The following is an 18,117-nucleotide window of genomic DNA, read 5'->3' as shown; positions in this document are numbered from 1 at the left end:
GCTGAGTTCTTGCAGTACTTAACCTCCTACTACTTTTGGGTCATTTTAATAATGGGAGAGTACCACATCCTTTTTGGTACTGACACTGAATCCTCTCAAAGGCTTCACAAACACTTATGAAAAATGTGCAAGACTTAATGAGATGTAATAACTGTTTTATGGACTTTTTGAACTTTCCTTTGTTGTCATCTTTGAGAAAGCTTTATCAACCCCTACGTATGTGAATGTTTGCAAGTGCAGGAATATAAAAAAATAATATCAATCAAAATTAATTTGATTGTTTCAGGGTTATTTCAATAGAATGTGACTTATTTTTTTAATGAGTCTTTTTTTTTTTTTTTCTGTGCAGTTTTTCATTGTTTTGCAAATAACATTGTATGTATCTTACAGGCATGGGAACTTAGGAGGCTTTGTCTAAGCCAGAGTCACTGAAGACCTTGGATTCATACTGCCAAGTCCTGGCTGTTGGGCACTGGCAACGATAAGCCTCCCCGGAGCCTCTGAAAGTGTATCCTGTACTTTATCCTGTACTTCCCTCATAAATAAATCCGTTGTGAAATTAGTGCTTAAAATGTGTTCCGGACCTGAGCCAGGAGGCTCAGCACCTTGCAGCATCATGCCCCAAATTCAGATAAATTCCATCAAAGATGCAAATTGAAGATTGGTTGGACATTAAGACCAGCATCTTTCATTTCATGAATGTCTATATATACATACTTTTAATATTTGGCCACTTAAAATATTCATCTAGTATTTTCATTCTGTTACTCTTCACTAATGCATTTTTAAACATGTTCTCTTGAATCAGCCCAGTCTCCTCTTTCATGAATCCTTATCTCTGTCCTATGGGCATCTATATCCCTGCCCTAATGTTCCACTGTACAAGTACTGAGCTGTTCATAACCCTAATCATACAAAAACAGATGATTCATTACTGAAGTGGATGAAAGAAGGCATTAAATATTGGCATAAAGAGAAAAGATAAACTGGTAGTGGACGGTTCATCTCTATTAGCTAAAGTGTTTGGGGAGACCACAGAAATAAACTTAGGGTTATAAATATTGCCCTTGATTAGGAACCTGCAATGAAATCCAGGAGAATGAACTTCTGTGCCCTATTTAAGCCAGCAGTCTGCCTGCGTGGCTCTCACTGCGGGATCAGGGCTGATTAGAGCTGGAACATGGTGCAGCTGCCCTGGGTCCAACAGCTCAGGGTTTGGGCTTGGTGTTGCACTGTATTAACTGCGGGCATTCACAGTCATGAAATAACTCAGGAAATAATGAGAGCTAAAAAAGTCTTGTGGGCTCTCCTGAACTGCAGTTTGGACATTAGGGATCTTCATCTGTCAGCTTTTCCTGGCAGGTAGGAGGGTGTTTAAGGGCTTCTTTTCTTTTCTCTTTCTTTTTTTGAGACATAAGGAAGCAGAATTCACTAGACTTAGGGAGCAGAGGGCATAATGAGAGGATAAGATCTTGTAAAACTTCTGATTAAACAAATGGAAACAGGGAGAAAAGAGATAACCCTACACTGAAGAACAAGTTTCCCATGAAGGCATCAGCCCAAATCCCGAGGATGATCCTTAATCGAGCACCGGGGACAGAGCAGGGAGGCCAGGCCCACCTGCCTGCACTTTGCCATCACCAGGGCCCACATCTGCAGGTGGTTGGCGAGGGGCTGGGGGATAAACGAGGAGCTGGGGACAAGGTTTCCCCTCCAGCAGTGTGAGGAGCAGTCTGCACCAGGCTTGTGGGGTATTGCCTGCTTTGTGCCTGCCTCAGGAAGCACGTGGAGCTGCTGCTTTGGCCGTGAGGCCCTGCTGTGAAGCCTGCGTGTGTGGCTTGGCTGGTGAAGGTAAGGTGTTACTGCTCGCTTCTCTGGGCGGTGGGTGAGGGTGTTGTTGTAGCTTTGTAATGTCCTTGGTACATGTAGCAGGCTTGTGGTATGCTGTGTTTGGTGCATTGTACTTCTGTGTGGTGGAAAGCAGTCGCTGGGTGGTTTGTAAGGGTCTGAGGCCTGGAAGCGGCCTCTGGCCTTGAACCCCCCTCTAGGCTAGGGGCTGGGGTCTTCTCTGGAGAAATTCTCTGGAGAACAGCAGCAAGGTGAGCTTTCCAGGTGGGAAGCACCTTAGAGCTCAGAACAAATGTGTGGGACATGGTTGTGTTCCTGTTTGTCGCTCAGGTGGTTTCTGAGCTGCGCTTCTCTGCCTGTGTCATGTTCAGCTGCGTGCTGTGATGTAAGGCAGCCCTAAATTATAGCAAACCAACGCAAAACCCAGCCTTCTTCATCTCTCTGCTGCGTGGGCAGAAGCTCATCTGGTAGCCTGCAACAAAATGCCTGGGCGAGTAGCGAGCGGGGAGGCTGCGCAAACAGCTCCTCCTGGGGAGATGCTGCGATTTACTGAGTCGTTAAGAAATAATACTGGGTGTATCGCTCCCTCTTGTTCCCTCCGCACGTAATCAAACAGAAAACATGCAACATAATCTCATGTGTTTGAGGGGAGGCGTAATGGCTGTCAGAATAAACACCGGCTGTTTTTAAAGGAAGCGAACCTCTACACTCCCTTGTCTCCTCAGCTGACTGTCGTACCCTCTCCTAAGAAGTGGCATTGAGGGGGGGGCCTTTACAGAACTAATTTAGTTAAAATTTACACTCCTTAATTTTTGTGCCTCGTCTTTTCCCCCTTCTAGTTTTGTAGCTATGATGCAGTATTGATCCAAAGATCTATAGGATCATACCATGGCTCCAGGTGGGTGGCAGAATTGAGGCTAGGCTTCATTTCCATCTGAATGGTGCAGAAAATAATTCCCCTTTCCAGCTTTTATTGTTCAGAACATTGCATTCGTCTCATTGCGGTGTATGGGAATTAACTCTGGAGGAAAGAAATCTTTTTTTTTTTTTTCCTCCTTGATGTAGAGTGGAGCAGAAGGATTCAGGAAAAAAAAGTAATGTAGGAAAGCAGGCAGCAAGCTCATTGCTGTCTGAATTAGGTGGGCCTGGGCTGCTCTAATGAAATCGAACTCCTCATCTGGGGTTCAAGTGGTGTTTCTGTGGACTGGGACAGCTTTCTGCAGCAGCACTGTGTTAGATCCAGTGCAGGAGCATGCGGTTGTTCAGCTCTGTTCCAGGTGTCAGCAAGGGGACACACGAAGGAACAGCACAGGGCAGCAGGGGGTAGAAATATTTGTGGCTGGAAACCACCTCTGTGCCATCGCTGGTACCCAGGCCAGCTCAGGATGTCTGTGTGAGCCTCTCTTGTTTGGATCACAGACCTGCTCCTGCATCTCCAGCTGTCTGGAACAAACTCCTGCTGTATCTGAGTGCACGGCACAGCTGGAGCTTGGTCCCCACTGGGGCTCTGCTAACTGCTGTCCTGAGGCTGTGTGTGTTTTGCAGAAAAGCCCCAGGCTATATTAAATTCTGGCTTCGGAGACCAAAGGAACCTGCTGGCTTGGGAGCTTGGCAGGTTGCTTGAAAGTAATGAAACTACGTGGAGGTGAATTTGTAGGTGGGAGAGAAAATAAGTGGCAGTGGAGCAAGAAAGCGTGTGCCTATTCCAGATTCCTTTCATGGTGTCTCCCTGATGTGTGCAGAAAGGCCACCACCAGGCTGGAGAATAAGAGATGATTAAGCTGCTTCTTGTCAAATCTTGTGCTCATTCTCCTTTAAAATCTTGTCTTGGTGATGGGTAGCAAGTTGCCTGCTTCTTTTTCCCCCACCCTAAATAAATGACAGGTGTGTGGCTCAGTGATTGAGAATAGCAAATGGAATTTAGTAAATCAGAAGTAATTTCTCTGCAAGAGGAGTAGGCTGCCACCTGCTCGTGAACTTGGCCACCTCAAGTCACACTTCAGGTATTATATTCCGCTTAACAAAAAAAAAAATCAACAGTTATTTCCTCCTGAAGAGGGATTGGGCAGAAATTCAGTGCTGTGCCAAGGAAATGTTGCTCTCAGGAAAATTCCTGTGCTTATGAAGCATTTACTTCTACTATCAGATAGCTGCTTCTACTGCCTGGTGTCACTGCAGTCAGGATGCTTTGTAAGGGCAGTGGGGTTTTCTTCCCCATCCCTTTTTTCCCCTCCTACTGGTGCAGATTGTCCCACCCCTGGGGGTTACTGCCTGGGCAGGTGTCCTGCAGCACTAATCGCATTAGCACCCCGAGCAGAGCCTGCTTCAGTGCCTCTCGGTGAGTGTTTGAAATGCACCAAACTCAGGCCGTAGGATTTGTGTGTTCTGTCAATGACAAGTGGAGCAAATATTGACAGTGCCTCTCAAAGACTCCAGTTACTATTGCTCTTGTTAATTCAGGGCAAAATTTATCCTTGTGCCAGAGCCCTGTGTTAGTTTGTGCTATTGAAACAGCTGGCTGGTGTATGGATTAGTTGCTTCGCCCATTTACTTTGTGCTCATAATTTGTGCCACTGTAAAAGTTTCAGTGTCTCGCTCTATCTTGTAATCCAGGGTTTTGAGGACTTGGAATCATTGTAGAGGTCTGTAGCACAGAGCCAGTTAATGACACAACCCAGTTTCACTTCAGTTGCCTGATCTTGGAAGGCCTCAAAGGCTTCAGGAAATGGAAGGAAAGGAGTATGTGGAGGCTTTTTGTTTGAATTATGTGCAGGCTAAACCATAGGCTTCAATGCACAAGGCTTCCTTGGGTGTCAAATCCTGTGAAACTTCCATAGACTTTCTTTTGACTTTCATTTCTTTAAATCAGGAATGTGGGGAGGTGGAGACCAGGTTTGGAAGAACCAATTAGTTGTTTTCCTCCTGAAGCTAACAAAATTCTGGGTAATGCTTTTTGAAATTGTCTCTCTTTAAGAGACTCCTCGATTTACAGGAAGAGAAAACAACTAAGAAACAGGCATGGAAAAAAACCTGGATTAAACTGTCACTCATATTCACAATCTGTCCAGGAAACTCATCCATGCCCCTACAGGTAGCTAGTTATCCCATCAGGAATTTCGTATTTTTGTCTGAATCCTGGAACACAAATTGGTCCAGCGCTATGGGTCTGCCTTGATTAGGGTCTGCTGGCACAGATGTCCACAGCATGGGTCCCGAAAAAAGCCTGCTCAAATAACTGCTTCCTTCCCCAAAGGGATCAAAGGTTGAGATGGTCTTTCCAGATCTTTAGCTAGACTGTGCAAAGCATCTGCAAAGTTTAATCCTCTAACCTTCCCTCCCTTTTCTTTTAAGGCTGGTATAAATGGAATTTAAGGGTTTATCTTTTTTTTTCTTTATAGAGAACAGCTATTATTTGTAAAGAACCCTTGAAAAAGAAAGCGCAACCTTCTCTTTCTGAGAGACAGTTGGATTTTGGCTACTCTGTCAAGGATAAAGCCTGGAATATCTCTATACACTTGTGCAAATATCTAATGTTGACATCTTTTGCCAGCTGCTGTTGTGGCTTCCTTTTCCTTGATGAACCAAATCCTCTTGTGATGTGGCCTCTGAGCATCATTATAATTAAAAGAATTAAAATTCAATTTGAACTATTGTCGTTACACAATGCAAAGTTCAACGCCACTGAAGGCTGATTTTATTGATTCTGTATTGGGTCCTCCGTGGAAATAAGTCGCCTTGACACAAGCGTGGTATTGGCACTAGAAGGCACAAGTGGTCTGGCTCCAGCCCTTGCTTTAATTTTAGTTTTAGTGGCAACTCGCACAAACTTGTACTGGTGTTTCTATATTAAAGCTTTTTCAAGATCATTTCAGTTATGAAATTATCTCCAGATTAAATATAAGTATATATAAATATAAGTAATATAAGGTTTTCAGCCCTGGCAGAAAAAAACATGTATGGGAATTAAATGCTCCAATGCTTACTAGGAATTGCAGTTGTCAGTGGCAGCAAGGAACTGTGCTCATCCCTGTGGTTTGAATGTTTTTTTTGCTGCTTTTCCCTTGCACATTTACTGCTTAAACCTGCATGTGTCTTTTTTCTTCTCTTTTTAAGAGCAGGCTTAGGAAATTCAGATTAACTTGAGTCTGTTTCATTAAGAAATGACCAACTCTCACCATCAGATGTTTATTCAACACATTTATTTGCATGTGTCTGAGATGGAATATTGACCTAAAATCATGTCTTCTCTCTCATGCTTTCTTCAAGCACTGGTGAGAATTGTTCTTGTTCTCCAACTGTAGCAGAGCAGCTGTAGTTGGTGTTTGATACAGGAATGGCTTGCTCAAATGCTACAGCAGCCTGGGCTGTATGAGGGCTAAAAGTATGGATAGGGAAACTGGGTGTGGGGAGCGTTGAAATTCTGGCAGCCCTGTGCCCGTGAGGTTAGGGATGTGAGGTCTGGGTTGACCTAGGTGCTTTGTGTTGAGTTGGGGGCTGCCCAGGCGTGAAGGAGTTGCACTGCTTGGGGTTCCTAGGGTACCATGAAGCAAGACGGAGGGCAGGGAACACAGCGGCCTTCCTGTTAATGTTGTATTCAGCACTCCTGAGCTGTGTCTTCGAGAGGGGGGGGGAAAAGAGCTGGTTGGAAAGGAGAAGCCTTACTGGTTGTGTTGGCAGAAGTAGCAAACTGCCTGGGAAGACCTTGTTTTCCTATTATGTGGCTGCTGCTCAGCTCATTGCTATCTCATTAGCAAGGAGTTACCTAATTAGCAAGGCAAGCTGTTAATTGTGTTTTGCGTTACTCAGCTTTAAAAATTCTTTTAGATGCTAAAGATTTTAGCGATAAGGAATTGCCACAAAACTGTTTTTGTTCAGTGTAAATTTCTTTCATCTGCCAGAACAGGAAAAAAAATCACAAAGGATTGTAACCACTGCAGATTGAGGAAAAAGGGACTGAATTTCTCGTGACAGAGCTGGCACTAATGAACAGCAATCATTTTTTAAAAAATATAATGGAGACGACTTGGTGAGGTTAATAAGATAGTAGAACCCCTGTGTACCGAATCAGTTTTGATAAGAGAACAAAAAACTCCATGTTTGCTAAAATAACTTTAAAAACAAATAACATTGACTTTCCACACCTAGTGGAGACCAAATTTTCACTTGCTTGCATGCCTGCTCTCCCGGCATGCTCGGACCTGTCACCGTTCCGGCTCTCACCAGGACAGTGTGACTTTGATTTTTGACTGCTGGGCAATCTTTTTCATCAGATGGAGTTGGATTGCGAGGTGGAAATTAGGTGTCCCTGCCTCTTCCCACTCCTTCAGCTCACATGAAAATTTTGTGTTGAGGACATGTATCCACTTCCTACTGGCCCCACCGCATGAGGCTTTGATTAGCAATTATTTCTGAGATATTAAAAAACACAATAGATGCTGCAGGGCTCTGGATTTTCCTTTATGATTGAGGGGGGGAAAAGGAAGGCGCTGGTTGTGACTTGATAGTTATTTCTCCATGTCAGAATGTAAATTATTGGCATAGCCTTATGATCACGTACCAAACCCAAGCATCTCCACGTGTGTTGATTAACTGGATTACTGCTTTTACTTATGGAGGACAATAAACTAAAGCTGATGGTACCGAGCACTTCACTGTTTTAGCAGTGTGTCTTCACCCTTACCCTGCTCCTCTGTGTGTGTGAACGAGGACTTTTGGGTAAGGAAAAACAAACTTCCCAGGGCACGGTTTCTCTTGGGGTGAAGTTAGAGGCAAAGCGATGCTCGTATGGCCGTACTATGAGTTAAAATTCTTAGTTGATAGTCGATGAAGATAAATTCCACACAAATAGTTACTCCTGCTAGAGTGAGCTGGCAGTTTGCAGGAAGGGGTGTGTGGAGTCTTAACGTGCAGCCAGTTGTAAAGGCTCGGGAAAAAAATCTCAACTGCACATTATCTGAGTGAGCTTCCATATTTTACTGTGACACCGACTCTGAGACTCATTTCCCTGGGTTAAGTAGTGTGGGGTGAAGTATCTGCCGCTCTCCTTCTCCCTATCCATCTGCTGCGGTATTCTGGGCATTTAACCTGGAGCGCCTGCTGATGTATGACCAAATCAGAGAAAAGAGGCCGCGCTGTTTAACCCTCTCCCTTTGTAGCTGCACTTAATGAATGTCACACAGGCCCACTATAGAAATGATGGAACATCCATTCTGGCAGCATGAACAGAGCCCCCTGCGCGATGATATGGTGAAATAAGCTGAAAATATTCACAGGAGCCTGGGAACATAAACCCATGATTATTTTTTTCCCTTAAATCTCAATATTTTAGCTGGTTCCCCCCCCTCCATGTAATAAAAGTACGTTTCTAAGCAGCATCTACTTTTTTTTGAAGGGAAGAAAACCCCATTTTCTTTTTAATGTGAATGTACTGGAATTGCTAACTTATGCTAACCGAAATGTAATTGCGTTGTCCGTGCAGGTCTTTTTGTCTTTCTAAAAAATGTCTTGCAAATAAGATCACAGGTCTTAATGACTCCGTCTGGTAATTCCTGGGCTAAATTCAGAGGTGATAAGAGTAGGCCCGTACCTTCTGCAGGAGCCATTTACATGCAGGTACGTGCTGTCGGCTGGTCCAGCTCCACCTTGGCTCAGGGAAAGTTTCTTGTTGAGAAGTTGTGCCTTTTGTGGGCATGCTGCTGCTCAGCATCCTGAATTTGGGCATGAATGAAATCGGAGTATGAAGCTGCAAAGCAGCTCCTCTGAAATGCAGGAGCCTCGTCCTCACTGCTTTCACCCCTTCATGCATCTTTCTTAATTACCTTTTCTTACCTTCTGAGTGCAGGCCACATCTCGCCACTCCTCACCTCTAAACTCTGCACTAGTTCTCCTCCTCCCTTTGGACTTCGCTTGTGTAATCTGAGTTCAGTGGGAGGGAAAGCAGTGGAGCTTGCTCTTGGCTTGAACGGCTGTACAAAACCTCCCGTGTCACTGAGGTTTCCCTGAAGCACCACGAATCGTCCACTTAATTTAAAAACACGTGAATTTGTCTTGCTTCAAAAAAAAAATAAAAAAATTAAAAAACTGTTGGCTAATTACTGGTGTTAGATTCAGCTTCATGCTGGTAGCCAACGTCTGTAAACTGATCTGCCAAGGAGTACAGAGAGGACTAAAACTGGAGAATGGTTTCCAGCATGTTCCTTTTAGAGGATGCTGTGCTCCCTTGATGCTTTTGTAGTGCTCCTCCCCAGGTAAATACACCTGCACCCTTGGGTGTCTGAGTGCTTTCCTAGCAATGTGCTCTTAATTTACAAAGCCCCTGTTTGTACTGGAAGGGGGAGACCGAGAGAAGCGGAGATCTCAACCTTTGCTTCTCTGAAATAATCAGCAAACAGCGTGAGTGTGTGTGTGTGAACACGATGTAGGTAAATAAATGGATGAAATACTATCGCTGGGACCTTCATTTCACCCAAGCTATTGAATCATCTCATCATAACTGCTTGTTATTAACCAAGTGGCATAATTCCAACTTAAACTTCCCCTTTGTTTACTGGAGACTTGCTGAAGAGCCCGTGCTGAATGCTTAATTTCCAACCTTCCTACTGCCTGTACTTATAGAGAGACCAAGTGTTGTTAGACTCAAAGGTCTAGAGGTAGGTGATGAACAAGTTAAGTGTGAATCTTAGTTATTTTAAGAGAATTTTTTCAGGTATTGTTTTCACACAAATCTTTTGTCATCCTGTATTTAAATGCATGCTTGTAAAACCAGAGCGCACAATTTCTGATATTCATGCACCCACTTCAAAACTCCTCATTCTGCTTTTAGACTTCAGAGGAAGCACAGCACTGAGTGTGTGGCTTGTAAAACTTACCTTCCCCAGTCTGAAATTAATGCCATAGCTCCAGTTTAGCCTTGACTGTTGTGTGGGTGCACCAGGCAGAATTTGGCCTGTCAGGCTGTAACAGTGTCCAAAAAACCATTTTAACCACTGGTATAGGCACTGCTACAAACTGGTGCCACCAATAATGCAGTGCTGTGATGTCCTGGTCCTTTTGCTGAGTTGAAAGGGAAAATATACCAGTTGTGGAGCCTGTAGAAATGGTTTTTGGTGGTGTTTGGGTGAAGCAAGTGAGCAGGACCTCAACAAGCTGTGCTTGTTCTGTTCTCAAACCCTCTGCTCCGGCCTTCCCTGTCCCTGGTGGGGAGGCAGCAAGCTCATTAACATATTAAATGAAGCAGAACCCTGTGCTGTTCCTGCTTCCTTCTGGCACAACTTCCAAAGAACTCCTTATAACTGTTCTGACCCCAAAATACCTGTGTCTTAAGGACATTGAGCAATAGGAGCACATAATGGCATCCCTCAGATTGTGTTGCTTCATTTCAGAAAGGTTTTCCCTTGGAGGTCCCTAACTTTAGGGGTCCCTGGACGTGGTCTGTGCTCGTGTCCCTGTGCAGACTCTGCTTTCCCCTCTGGCACATGTCTGCGTGTGCTCAGCTGTGTGTGGGGCTCTCCTGGACCTCTTGCTGCAAGCAGTGGTGACAGGATGGGTGCCCCAAGACAAACAGGCACCTCCTGCGCCCGCCTGAAAATCGAAACCGGCCCCGTGCTCATCTGGAGCCGGCATGGAATAGATTGCCACTAGAGCCTGGGGACAAGGGGAATGGAGGGGGGGGTTACGGGGTATCACCATGCTCCCTCCTCCTGCAGACGAGGCTGTGGGGCCAGCAGCAGCTCCCGAGGATTGCCCAGAGCTCAGATCTGTGCCTGCAGCACCCAGCTGCACCAGGCACCCGAGAGCCCGAGCTGCTGCCACGCAGCATATGGGGCCTGTGGTGGTGTGCAGGAGGGGGCGAGGGGAGCTGGGGGAGGGAGAGGCATGCATATAAATCATTATTGGCGAACATCTCAGCTCTTGAGCCAGGCTGTCGCTTGCCGCTGCTCGTGGTGCAGCCCAGACATAAATCATAATTCCCCTACAATAGATCCTTTTGCAGCCGCCATCAGGAAAAGTGTGTTGGTTTTATCGATTTTTTGACACCGGGGCCCTGGCAACGGCCGCTCTGAATCATTATGAAATGAAACTGATTAGGAATTCATGGAATACTAAATAAACTTTACGAGCCCGTTGTAAGTTTTTTGATGCATGGGGAGCGGAAAATGAAAACTAATGATATAAAAATTACACAGCGTGCTGAGTATTATTATACTGCTATTGATTTGTTTCAAACTGTACATCAAAATCGAAGTGTGCTGGGTGTGCTTGGCTGCAAGGCTGATGCTCAAAAAGCTTTTGAATTTTTTTTTTTTAATGCTGGCTCCAGCATTTTTGCCAGGCGGGGAAGGTTGGTGCCACTGCAGCCGTGCTGAAATGCTCCCTGCCTGTTCCCCTGCAACCACCCCTCGCCTGGCTGTTGCTGACTTTATTCTCCTGTTTGCATGGGGGCTCTCAGGAGAGAAAAATATATTGATGAGGATTTTAGCCTAAGTGGATAACTCCCCACACGCGCTTCTGCTCTGGGGAATTTTACTTCTGTTCCCTAATAGGCGGCATTGTGAGGGAAGCCCGGGACACTTGACAAACATTTATGCAAAACTGCACAAAGGGATCATTTGTTCTGTCAGTAACTGCAGCCACCTCGGGAGCGAGGGATAACAGCTGGTTATAAAGCTGCCCAGCAGCGTGGGGCAAGAGCAGATAACTTGCATTTTGTAAAAAAAGTTTCTGGAAATAAACAACCGGATGCGATCCAGCCTTAAAATCAATGGAAATAAGGAGTGGAACTGGTGTGCTGTCAAAACCAGTAAATAGATCACAATTTAATAAAAATTAAGGGGAGGAAAAAAAGCCACCACTGAGCCTAAAGAGACTGGTGTTGTTTTGGGGTAGTCTTGGGGCAAGCTGCTGAACAAGAGCAGGTGTGAGTGAGGTCAGATACACTGGTGGCATTGACACTGGGTGTTTTTATGGAAACAAAGAGGATCCTGGTGTTTCAGCTTGCTGTGCTAGGCCAGGAGGCTTTCAGGAGCACCCCTTGCAGTGCTGCTGCACCGTGCCCCGGTGTCCCCAGCCTGGCTCCCTGCTGCAGGGTGCTCCTGCAGCATCCCGGTGGGATTTCTTTGGTGCCACTACACACAGAGATGCCCAAGCCTGTGCTGATGGCTGTTCCCCTCTGGGTTGTCTTTCAAGGTTTTTGGAGGGTGAGGGAGCTGTATTTTGGGTCAGCTCAGCACTTCTGTTTGGTTTGCGTTCCCATAAGTACCCAGCTTGCCTCTTGAGGGTCTCCATTCTGTGTGGGTTTCCCGTTTTGCAGAACTTTGGGGTGTGCTATTGTGTTTAAAGTGTTATTTGGAAAAGGCTTTTTCATGCTGGTGCAAAAAAGCTCAGACCCAATGGTTTTGGGGACCATTCCCTGCACGGGGAGTTTTTGGAAGCTGTGCTGCAGCTGTGGAGGTAATCCTGTGCCCGGGCTGTAGTGGTGTGATGTTGTTTTTTGTGAGGGAGGCAGCTGATCACAGGGCTTTGGGGCTCTCCAAAAGTCCCTTCACATGCAAGAGCAGGATCTATTTTTGTAAGCAAGCGATTACACCCCGATAGCTGGTGGTGCTGTGCCAATGGCCTCGGCTCCCAGAGGGGAGATAGCCGGGCTCTTTTTGGGGTATGGCTGCTGCTGTGGGATCATCTGGCAGCTTAGCCGTGCTGTAATGCAGGGGACTTCTCAGAGGTAGGCACCTGCCAGCTCTATTTCTAGCCCCCAGTGCTGGTGATCATCTCTGGCCTAAGCATATTGCCTGTAAATGAAAATGTAATACTAGCGAGTAGGGAGAAAATCCAGCAAAATCAAGAACAAGAGAGAAGGAGAAAATTTAAGCAACTGGAAATAAGCTGCTGATCCACGGAGGGCTAAGCTGCCATGTCTTGGTATTCTCCTGAGACTGTGCTTGTGCGTAAGTAAACCTCACGCTGCTCCTCCTGCATTGCTGAAACCGGGATGTGTCTGCTCCAGGCTGAGCGCTGCTTTGTGAGCTGTGGTCTCCAGTTTGGGGTGTTTGGAAGGTGGTAGCCTTCAAATTCCTCTGCAAACTTCACTCAGTGAGCCTAAAAAGAAATTTAAAGTACCACTTTGCACCCTCATTTATTTGGGAACTGAAAACCTTGATTTCGTGGAGTAATGGTGCTGCCGGTGTGAGGTCTGAGCAGTCTGCACATCGAGGAATAAAAACATCGTGTATTCTTTGTTACATGTGGGCATGCCGTGTGCTGGAGTGCAGACAGCCCTGGCATCTTCTGCTGCCACGGGAGATGTGCCCACAGATCACAGCTAAGGGTGATCCCAGGTGAGCCCATCTCCATGGGGAGAAGGGTCCTGACTCCATCCCCGTTAATTTCTGTTTCCAACTCGCCACAGACACCCATAAATTCCTTGGCAGCCGTGGGCTTGTTCCAATAATCTATGCATATTTGGATATTTTCTCTGATATAAATGAGGAATTATCCTAAATGAAGCCAGTTTTTTTGCCTCCGTGCTGCATGCAAGAGCAACGCCCGCTTTATATGGCTTGTCAGCATGTGAATGCGTGCGCTGGGGATTTTTCTAAGATATGTATATTGAATTTAGATTTGTGCTCTTAGTACCTTCACTCATTCATTCAGAGCCATATTGACTACATAAATTGAGTGTTACAAGTAAGAGAGAGTTTAGCCATTATTTTCTCAGTGATTTGATTTAATGGCCTGAGTGTTTTGGCCATTACTTCTGGCTTTTCATTTGCATGGATTCTTGGCTCTGCTGATTAGCATGTTTTTTATTTGCCATTTAATTTTTTCCCCTTTTGTGAGGCTGAATTTTTCATAATTAAATTTGTCTGTTTTTCTTCCGTGCACGCATATAGTCTTATATATATGCCATATATATTGTTTTCTCCCATATCTGCTGATTATACGGAGTTAAATGCAGCTGTCTGTTTGACAGGAATATTGTGTACTGGATGTGGAGTGATATACAGGTCAGTATATTACTGATGAATAAAAGTTTCCTCCTAAGGCAGCTGCTGCAGATTACTTAGTGCTTGACATGGCGTGTCTTTGTGTCACTGTTACCGGGTGAAATTAAATCAGAACAGGAAAATATTAATTTAAAGTAGGGGATAGAGGCCGCTCACTTCCAATTACTCTCTACCCTGTCAGCTTTATATGGGCGCAAACAAGGAAGGAGGCTGGATTAATTGCTTTGGACTCTGCCCCACTACAGGCCCAATTATAGAAACATATTGGCTCCCAGCACTATTATATACACTGCTGTGCAGGAAATTGTGTGAAATTTTAACGGATTTCAGATGTAATAATAGAGAACACGATTCAGGACAGCATTAGCAGGCTGGGTGGAATCTTTACGGATGGGTTAAGGTTAAGCTGTTTGGGGGTCCTTTGTGTATTAAGGGATCATCTGGTTAACCCATATACTGGGAGCTTTTGATACTGGCCCGGGAGCAAACAGAATAAAAACATTCATCCTCTGACAACAAGGAGCTAAATCCTCAGTCGGAACGAGGGCAAAAACATACAGCGTAAGGACAGCACAAGGCTTGCATGCAGGATTCTGCCGAGGACGGAATGTGAAAGGGTCTCGCATGGCATAAAACACGTGGAAGTTGCTAGATATTGCTTAGAAAACACGCTTGGCTCCTCTCTGCTTTGGAGAGGGGACCTACCTGCACAGCCTGGGTCAGAACAGATTGCTGCTAATGCAAAGTGAATAGCGCATTTTAAATGCACGTTGGGTGATTTTGTAAGCAGTTGTTGGAATAGGTTTCAATCCAATATTTTAGTTTAAATTTATTTGGCTTGTTTGTTCTTTTTACTAAGCTGAGAATTGTTTTATTTTTTTGTTTAAACCTACATGTTGAAGATGCTTGATAATGTGTGCACATACTGTACCGTTTGGTCTTGCTCTTCCTCTTAGAAATTCATTATTTGACTTGCTATAGCCAGGACAGAGCTTATTCCAAATACAGAGAAACTCTCAGTCCTCCTGAATGTGATATTAAATTACTGTGTCTGTGTGTGTTCATGTGTATAGCATTGCACATCAGATGTAATTTTGGCATGCAAAATAGAAGCTTTTTTTCCAAGGTTAATTTTCTTGGAAAATAGTTTTTGGGATCTCAGTTGCTTTGGTTTAGGGTTATTTATTTGATGTGTATGTGTTGATGTATCCTTGAGGGCAGTTGTTTTCCAAATGTTTTCATTGTGTATTTTTTAATGAGCATTGGTTTAAAGGAGTTTTGTGTGCAGTGATAAACTAATTGATAAAGGCTTGTCAGTATTAGTCGTCTTTGTTCTTGATTTTTGTTCACTGCATATTGATGTTAGGCCAGTTTGCAGGAGTAGGGTGGTGCTTTTTGGTTTCTCTGGAATGCCAACTGGACGACTGGGCTATGGGCCTGAAGCCTGATTTCATAAATAACCTGTTACCAATTCCCATCTGAGAGCAGACAAAGCACCAGGCACAAAAAGCCTGACTTGCTCCTGTCTGTTCCTTGTTCGTCCTTCTGTTCGACGAAAGGAAGACTTTCCATAAGTTTCTCTGCCCTGTGAAAGCACGGTGCCAGAGCTCGGGCATCAACCTCTGGGCAGTGAATCCCAGCAGCGTGCTACAAGCCTCTGAGTGCTGGCTGGTGGATCTGCAGGGGGATCTGGTGGATCTGGTGGATCTGCAGGGGGAGCACTCTGGAAGGCAAGCAAGAGAAATGATCCATAGCTGTGGGAAAGGAAAGGGTGCATCTCCCTAATATTTAAGCTGTTTTGAACCAGCCCAATGGAGGAGCAAGGGCATAGGGACAACCTGTGACTGCTCAGTGCCCAGTGCTCAGGTTGTTTTGTAGATGCGCCTTTGATCTCCTACCCAGCCAGTGCTTTGTGGATTGGGTTTCACGTCTGTCCTGTTCTATGGGGTGAGAGTAAACAGAGTTTAGCAAGTCTGCCATGCTTCCTCGTCAGTCCCAGAGCAAACCCTGAAATCCTCAGAGCTGTGTGAGCTGTCGCTGCTGCAGCAAAACAGATCCAGAGCCCCAGAGAGAACGAAGGGCAGCTTCAGCCCTTTCTACCCCACTGCCTCCTGTGCTGTCAGGAGAGGGGCACGAGTTGGGTTCAGGTGTTCAAAAAGCAGTGGAAAAAGCAGTGGAGGTGCAATGTCTAATATGTGAGGTGGGCTGTGGGGGCTGAGGCTGTTCCCCTCGTGCCATCCTCAGCAAGTCTTTGCACATAAATCCCATCTGTGCCTTCTAACAGGGATACGATGAGAGCATTGCAATAGCGGTGGTGATTTAAGGTGGCGGGGGAAATGCATAAATTGCTGTCTAGAGAATCCAGGACAGTAGAAGCCAAGTCAATTCTGACCAGGAGCATTATTGAATGGTGAGCCCCTTGCTATTTTAGTCTATTTGTCTATCGGAGCAAAGCCTGTTCAGCTTCTGGATGGTTATTTGGGAGGCTGTCTCTGGCCCCGCTCCTTGCCTCCTGCTGACCCAGCTGGTGAGCCCGTGGGACTAGCAGACACCTCCCAAATGTGAATTCCACATTTGCAGTTTATGCTGACTTTTTAAACAAGGAGGGGGGTGAAGCACTGAATTTATCCTGTTTGGTTGCAGAAATCTATTTTTGTTCCCTTTTAACTGATTGTCTTGCAGCAATGTCTGTTATGAGCGGTGAGTGATATACATAGATCTCAGGAGAGAGATGTGAGGAATCCTATTCACGAGCGGATGACAGTGTGAAGAGTCTTTTGGCATTGAAGGCATGCTGATACAGTGAGCTGGGGCGCAGGGGGACCACGGTGGGCCAGCTTGGCCTGAATGGTGGTGTTGCAGCAGGGGGGCACTGGGGGTGCTGGTGCCAGCAGCCTTTGGAGCCTGCCAAGGGCAGGTTTTGCTGCTGGCATGGTCTGTCCCAACCTGAGAATTTTAGCTAGTTAAGAGGGGGAGAAAGGGGTGAATAAGTCTGAGTCTTTGGTATGGACCTAATCTGATAGGGCTGTGCAGAGTTCCAGCTGATGGAAGAGTTTCTCTGCCAGCCTGTAGGATGCCCTGTGGCAGGCTGGTAGGGTCTGAGAGCTTCCAGTCCACGCTGTAGGCAACATCCAGCTTTCAAACTCAATGTGCAGAGGTATTCCAAATGCAGCTCCCAGTAGCTCTTGACACCGTGCTGCTGGAATTGAAAAGCAGCAAGAAAAAGCTCATGGGTACATGAAGGAATGCTGGATCACAAGAAAGAACGACCATTTGTGACAGCAGCAGGATCAGTAACTGGGTCCTTATCTGTGTCATTGTAGGAGCTTGGCAGAATTAGCTGTTGGTTTTTGGAAAAGAATAAAAGTGTTTTCTTTAAAGCATGTCACATGAATTTGCCCCTGAGCTTTTGAACGGGAAAACTTGGAAAGGTTCTCATGGAATTCAAACGGCACGGAGGGGGTTAATACTCTGCTTTGTTGATTTTGACTGGAGCCCATGGTTTTACTACAGCAGTAAAGTCACTTTCCTTTTATGTTTAAAAGCCAGCAAGGAAAAAGTGCAATTACATAGACAACTAAAATCTTCACTGGTACTCAACAAGGTAATCAGTTCAATTGATTTTTTTTTCCTAGCTAGAAAAGTATTTAAAGTTGAATTCTAGCTGTGATTTTTATATGGGGGAGGGAATCTGTTCTCTGAAATGCTTCCTGGTTTTAAAAATGCTCCGTTTTATTTGCCCTATAAATGCAAACTTATAAAATGTGATAAGGGATCTTTCTCTTCTTCCTGCACAGCCAAGACCTGAGTGTGCTCGCTGCTATTCCTGCATGGCTGCCAATTGCCCAGGCAGATATCACTCTGTCAGTCATTAGCATCTAAATCATTCCACTTCTCATTCAGGTTTACTGGGCTGTGATGGCTACCAGATTCATAGGACACCTGAGCCAGGTCTTTTGTACAAGGTCTCATGGAGCAATTGATTGTAAAAAGACAGCAGGAGAGCAAACCACTGGTTTCTGTGCCTTTTGAGCAGGAAGGACAGGCTGCGCTGCCGTGTGTTTTCTCTATGAATTATTAAAGTTTTTTTCTTGAAATATTATACAGAGATTGTGCTGCGCATAGTGGTGCAGCACCTTGATGCAAAAACTGTAGGGATTTTGCAGGAGAAAAACAAACATGAATACTTTCAGGATGCTTGGGATCTCTTACGGGGGCGTCTCACTGTCTCGCAGTGGCAGGGAGCAGAGAAGCTCCCCAGAAGAGC

The 18,117-nt window shown here is 45.3% G+C and overlaps 2 long non-coding RNA genes across 2 annotated transcripts in view; both read left to right on the top strand.

Moving 5' to 3' along the window:
- The window catches only part of LOC119713300 (uncharacterized), a 45,282-nt gene extending 44,311 nt beyond the window's left edge, over nucleotides 1-971 (top strand). Inside the window, exon 10 of the long non-coding RNA XR_011804264.1 lies at nucleotides 391-971. This is a non-coding gene — a long non-coding RNA (uncharacterized lncRNA). The remainder of the gene's footprint in view (nucleotides 1-390) is intronic.
- Nucleotides 972-1,191: 220 nt separating this feature from the next.
- The window catches only part of LOC119713301 (uncharacterized), a 104,783-nt gene continuing 87,857 nt past the window's right edge, over nucleotides 1,192-18,117 (top strand). Inside the window, exon 1 of the long non-coding RNA XR_005260411.2 lies at nucleotides 1,192-1,851. This is a non-coding gene — a long non-coding RNA (uncharacterized lncRNA). The remainder of the gene's footprint in view (nucleotides 1,852-18,117) is intronic.

The sequence above is a fragment of the Anas platyrhynchos genome, chromosome 20 (assembly GCF_047663525.1).
Source record: "Anas platyrhynchos isolate ZD024472 breed Pekin duck chromosome 20, IASCAAS_PekinDuck_T2T, whole genome shotgun sequence".
In the NCBI taxonomy this organism is placed as follows: Eukaryota; Metazoa; Chordata; class Aves; order Anseriformes; family Anatidae; genus Anas; species Anas platyrhynchos.
The sequence above is the reverse complement of the archived record's forward strand: the minus strand, read 5'-3'. Positions and strand labels throughout refer to the sequence as shown.